Genomic DNA, 6000 nt, shown 5'->3' with positions numbered 1-6000 from the left:
TCCATAATAAGCAAAGAAAAGGATTTGACAACGCTGAAGATCAAATGGTACAATGGAGTTACAGTACACAAACATTTAAGTTGCTGGAATTCAACTATATGCTTAGCAAAAGGAAATAATACAGATGAATATATACATAGATATGTAATTTCCCCCCCTACAATATGGCTCTTAAATTCAAGCCAACTACTTCATCTGGTACTCAACCAAAGAAACAGCCATGGCCATCTGTTCCAACTCTGGAGGGAAAACTGACTATGTTGAATTTACTGAGAGATGGCGCAGAATACATAAAACTCTGTTATCTGTTGTATGTGGGTGATGAAAGGGACTTTTTTAATGGTAATTTTTTTCCATACATGAGTTTTATCACACATGTTGACTTTAGAACTCAAACTCCAAGCACATGCAACACCACTGCTACACACTATTGTGTGTTATTTCAAGTTGTCAGGCCCTAAGCATGTATGAAAAATGACTCCTAACAAAATCCATACTACTCTAAGACTAATTTGGGGACTGTTTAGGCAGCCTCCTAGCTACAACAGCTGCATTACCATGTTCCCTTGAATAAATTCCTTCTGTCAATACTGGCATTGTTGACATCTTGAATTATTTATTTTAAAACATACTTATTTACTGAGCGTCTACTAATCCACTAGGCCTTGTGCTCAGTTCTAGGGATACAGGAATGAATAAAACAGGCTTGCTCTCTGGTCTCAAGGAGCTCACATTCCAGGAGAATTATCAGATGCATTGATCAATTAATCACACAAATTTATGATGTTTAGGAAGTTTTTCAACAAATATTTATTAAGAGCTAACTATGTGCCAGGCATTGTACTAAGCATTGGAGCTGATACTCTCAATAAAACAAATAAAATGAGAGAGATCAAAACCTCTCTTGTAGGAAGGTTACATTCTATTATGGAAGATAGAAAATAAACAAGACAACTATGTAAACTCTATGGTATGGAAGTTCTTTATACAACCTGACAAGGAAAAAACAAAAAAGCAAGAAAGGGGATTTTAAACTGGGGAGGAGGCCAGGCCCAGTGATTCACGCCTGTAATCCCAGCACTTTGGGAGGCCAAGATGGGTGGATCACTTGAGACTGGGAGTTCAAGATCAGCTTGGCCAACATGGCAAAACCCCATCTCTACTAAAAATACAAAAAATTAGCCACGCGTGGTGGCACATGCCTGTAATCCCAGCTACCCAGGAGGCTGAGGCAGGAGAATCACTTGAACCTGGGAGGTAGAGGTTGCAGTGAGCCAAGATTGCGCCACTGCACTCCAGCCTGGGCGACAAGGGCGAGACTCCATCTCAAAAAAAAAAAAAAAAAGGCCGGGCGCGGTGGCTCAAGCCTGTAATCCCAGCACTTTGGGAGGCCGAGATGGGCGGATCACAAGGTCAGGAGATCGAGACCATCCTGGCTAACATGGTGAAACCCCGTCTCTACTAAAAATACAAAAAACTAGCCGGGCGAGGTGGCGGGCGCCTGTAGTCCCAGCTACTCGGGAGGCTGAGGCAGGAGAATGGCGTAAACCCGGGAAGCGGAGCTTGCAGTGAGCTGAGATCCAGCCACTGCACTCCAGTCTGGGCGACAGAGCGAGACTCCGTCTCAAAAAAAAAAAAAAAAAAAAAAAAAAAAAGAAAATGTAACAGACCAGATGATGTAAGGCTTAGTAAATCAGAGTAAGGACTGGCTTCTCCTGGATGTGTCAAAGGAGACCATTGAGGGATTTTGAGCAGAGGAGCAACATGATCTGTCATATATACTAAGAGAAACATTCTGACCTGTGATGAAAATAGGCTGCAGACAGCCAAGGGCAGAAGTAAAGAATCTGATGAGGAGACCATTGCAATTATTTAGGCAAAATACCATAGGGGCTTAGACAAATAGGGGTAGTAAAAAGTGGTTGAATTCTAGATATATTTTGAAGGTAGAGCAGACAGGATTTGCTGGCAAACTGAAAGTGGTTACGGAGAAAAAGAAAAGAAGCAAGGATAATACCCAGGTCTTTGCCCTGAGCAATTGGAAAGATATAATTGCCATTAACTTACACAGAGAAGGAGCTTGTTTCAGAGGGAGGGGTGAATTAGTCTGGGCCTTAATTGAGTGTGAGTTGCCTATTTGAGACATCCTAATAGAGATGTCCTATAGGGTATAAATGAGTCTGAAATTCAGAGGAGATATACTTTAGAAAGATATGAGAATAGAGATGGTATTTAATGCCATGAATCTGCATGAAACCACCAAGGCATTAAGCATGGAGGGAAGAGATCCAGTTCTGGGGACTCCAACATTTAGAGGTCAGGGATATGAGAAGAAACCAGCAAAAAGAACTGAAAAGGATCAGCCAGAATAGCAGCAAGATAACCAGTTAGTGTGGTTTCTTGGAGGCCAAGAGAAGAAAGTGTATCACAAAAGAGTGGTAGATAAACTGTCAAATTGTGATTGCTATTATTTGGCAAAGGTATAGAATTCGTCCATGAAAGTGGATAAAAGGACACAATTTAGATTGAGTACTCAGGAAAGTGGCATTTATGTTGAAGATTATAAAGAAAGAAGGCCAGTAACAATCACCGATGCAGTTTTCTTCCTTCCTGGTCATCCTTGCTTCATCCCAATGACGTCTCTGCTCAGCTGCAGGTGCAATCCATTTTTGGACCTATAAGGGACTTTATCTGTCACAGCCACCATCCTGACAGCTGAGCAAGGAGGAGACATGGAGGATGGGAGTAAGGATGGAGGAAGAGAAGAGCTCAAAATGGCTTCCCCAAAAGAGACATAAGAAACAGCCAACTCCCTTCTCAATATGGCAGTTGCTTGGATATGATTTGTGGCAGTGAGTGCCCATTTGGCCCCACAAGTAAGACATTGTCTCCTATGCCCATGCAGGGGTTCCTGGGGCTGGGAAGAGGAGAAAATGGAAAGTTCTTTAATGGGTACAGAGTTTCAGTTCTGCAAGATGGAAAAGTTCTGGAAATCTATTGCAAACTATGTGCAGACACTTAACACTAATGAACTCTACACTTATATATTATAGAGATGGTACATTTTATGTGTGCTTTTTTAACCACAGTTGAAAAATTTTTTAAAAGAGGCTCAAGTTTTCTGATTTTCTTTGAGACTTACTACATCACCCAGTATCAGAAAATCTAAAAACAAGGGGACTGTGCAACTGATGAAACCAAATCCCTCATTACGGTGTGCTGCTGTAATAGACGCCATAATCCCAAACTGCACAAGGTCTGCCTTTCCTTAAAGGATGTAATTGGCTTGACTAAGATGTGTAGGAATCCAATTAGAAAAATAAACCAATACTATTACCTATCTGAAAATCAGGAAAAAAATGTGGCGTATGTATTACAGGGTTTGGATTACTAAAGCACCCAGTGGATAAATCGAAGGCAGGTAAACTCCAAGGGAGAACCCAGAAGGATGAGCTTTGCTTTTTTTTTTTTTTTTAAATCTGTTTTACATATTAAGCTCACATGATTTCTTTTTTTAAAAGAGTGTTCCTGGTCAGAAAACCACTGCTCTGGAGGCCATCGATAGGGAGGGAGATTCCTGGAGACTTTCCTTCTAGTTTATAAATGGATTAAAAATTTTTCATTTTTACAAGTTGGTATTACTCTTGTAGTCAGATATAATAATAAATTAAATTTTTTTTTTTTGAGATGGAATTTCACTCTTGTTGCCCAGGCAGGTTGCAATGGCATGATCTTAGCTCATTGCACACTCCGCATCGCAGGTTCAAGTGATTCTCCTTCCTCAGCTTCCCGAGTAGCTGGGATTACAGGCGTCTGCCACCACACCCAGTGAATTTTTTTGTATTTTTACTAGAGACGGGGTTTCACCATGTTGGCCAGGCTGGTCTTGAACTCCTGACCTCAAGTGATGCGCCTGCCTCGGCCTCCCAAAGTGCTGGGATTACAGGCATGAGCCACCACATCAAACCTGGAATGATATAATTTCAACTTTTATTTTATATGCAGGGGCTACATGTGCAGATCTGTGAGAGTGGAGCTAATTTCAGAGATCAGCGCTGGGGAATAAATAGAGAGGTAAATGGAACATGGAAATATTGCATGATGCTGACTTTTGTAGAATGGATATTGTTACCCTGGTAATGAGTAAACCCAATAGGTAGTTGTTTAACCCAACCCCTCCATCTCCCTGCTCTAGTAGTCCACAGTGTCTATTATTCCCATATTTATGATTATGTGTGCTTAATGCTTAGCTCCCACTTATAAGTGAGAACAGATCTATTTGGTTTTCTGTTTTTGCATTAATTTGCTTAGGATTATGGTTTCCAGCTCCACCCAAGTTGCTGCAAAGGACATAATTTTATTCTTTTTTATGGCTGTGTAGGATTCCATGATATATATGTACCACATTTTCTTTATCTAATCTACCATTGATGGGCACCTGGGTTGATTCCATGTCTTTGCAGTGATGAACATGTGTCTTTTTGTTAGGATGATTTATTTTCTTTAGGGTATGTAGCCAGTAATGGGACTGCTGGGACAAATGGTCAGTCAAACGGTAACTCTGTTTTAAGCTCTTTGGGAAATCTCCAGTCTGCTCTCCACAGTGACTGGACTAATTTACACTCCTGTCAACAGTGCATAAGCATTCTCTTTTCTCCACAGCCTCACCAGCATGTTGTGTTTTGGTTTTTTAATAATAGCCATTCTGACTGGTGTGAGCTGATATCTAGCTGTGGTTTTGATTTGCATTTCTTTAATGACTAATGATGCTGAACATTTCTTCATATGTTTGTTGGCCACTTGTATGTCTTCTTTTGAGACATATCCTTTGCCCATTTTTAATGGGGTTATTTGTGTTTTACTTGTTGATTTGTTAGATTAGGCCTTTGTCAGACACATGGTTTGTGAATATCTTCTCCCATTCTATAGGTTGTCTGATTTGAAATGATTTTTAAGATAAGAGATCTACTTTCTAGGCAGTGTAATGCTGAGGGCATATTGCTTCCTATTTTTTTGTGTTTACAGTCCTTGGCCTGCGTTCTTGCACATTGTAGACTACAATTCCTAAAAAACCTTGCATTCAGCATGAATACATTTATTTTCTAAAAGGACGAAAAATTAGAATAACGATTTTGAATAACCATTATTAGAAATCAGGTATAAAACACATGTGATTGTTAAATTTGAATTAGAAATTGAAGATCTGTCTTCTATATCCAGGATTATTCTCAAGGGGTGCCTTGCTGATCCAAGTGTGACAGGCTGAATAGGTCACCAGGTCCTCAATTCACAAGTTGAAGTCCGAATCCCCAGTACCTCAGAATGTGACTGTACTTGGAGACAGAGTCTTTAAAAAGGTAATGAGGCTAAAATGAGGTCATTAGGGTGAGACCTAATCTAATATGACTGGGGCCATAAGAAGAGGTTAGGACACAGAGGAAAGTCCGTGTGAAGACATGGGAAGAAGACAGCCATCTGCAAGCCAAGGAGAGAGACCTCAGAAAAAAACAATCCTGCCAGCATCTTGATCTAGGATGTCTAGCCTCCATAACTGTAAAAAACATATTTTTGCTGTTTAGGCCATCTAGTCTATGGTAGTTTGTTATGAAAACCCTAGCAAACTAATATACCAAGTATTTTCAAGTTTTGCTTTGTTTTGTTTTTTGAGATGGAGTCTCACTCTGTGGCCCAGGCTGGAGTGCAGTGGCATGACTTCGGCTCACTGCAACCTCCACCTCCCACGTTCAAGTGATTCTCCTGCCTCAGCCTCCCAAGTAGCTGGGATTACAGGTGCCCTCCACCATGCCCGGCTAATTTTTAGTAGAGACAGGGTTTCACCATGTTGGCCGGGCTGGTCTCAAACTCCTGATCTCAAGTGATCCACTCACCTTGGCCTCCCAAAATGCTGGTATTACAGGTGTGAGCCACCACACCCAGCCCCAAGTATTTTTTTAAACTGCATAGAATGGGCCTATTTTCATGTCATTTGTGCAAAAAAAA

The sequence above is a fragment of the Macaca thibetana genome, chromosome 7 (genome assembly GCF_024542745.1).
Source record: "Macaca thibetana thibetana isolate TM-01 chromosome 7, ASM2454274v1, whole genome shotgun sequence".
Lineage (NCBI taxonomy): Eukaryota > Metazoa > Chordata > Mammalia > Primates > Cercopithecidae > Macaca > Macaca thibetana.
This window is presented reverse-complemented; position numbering follows the sequence as displayed.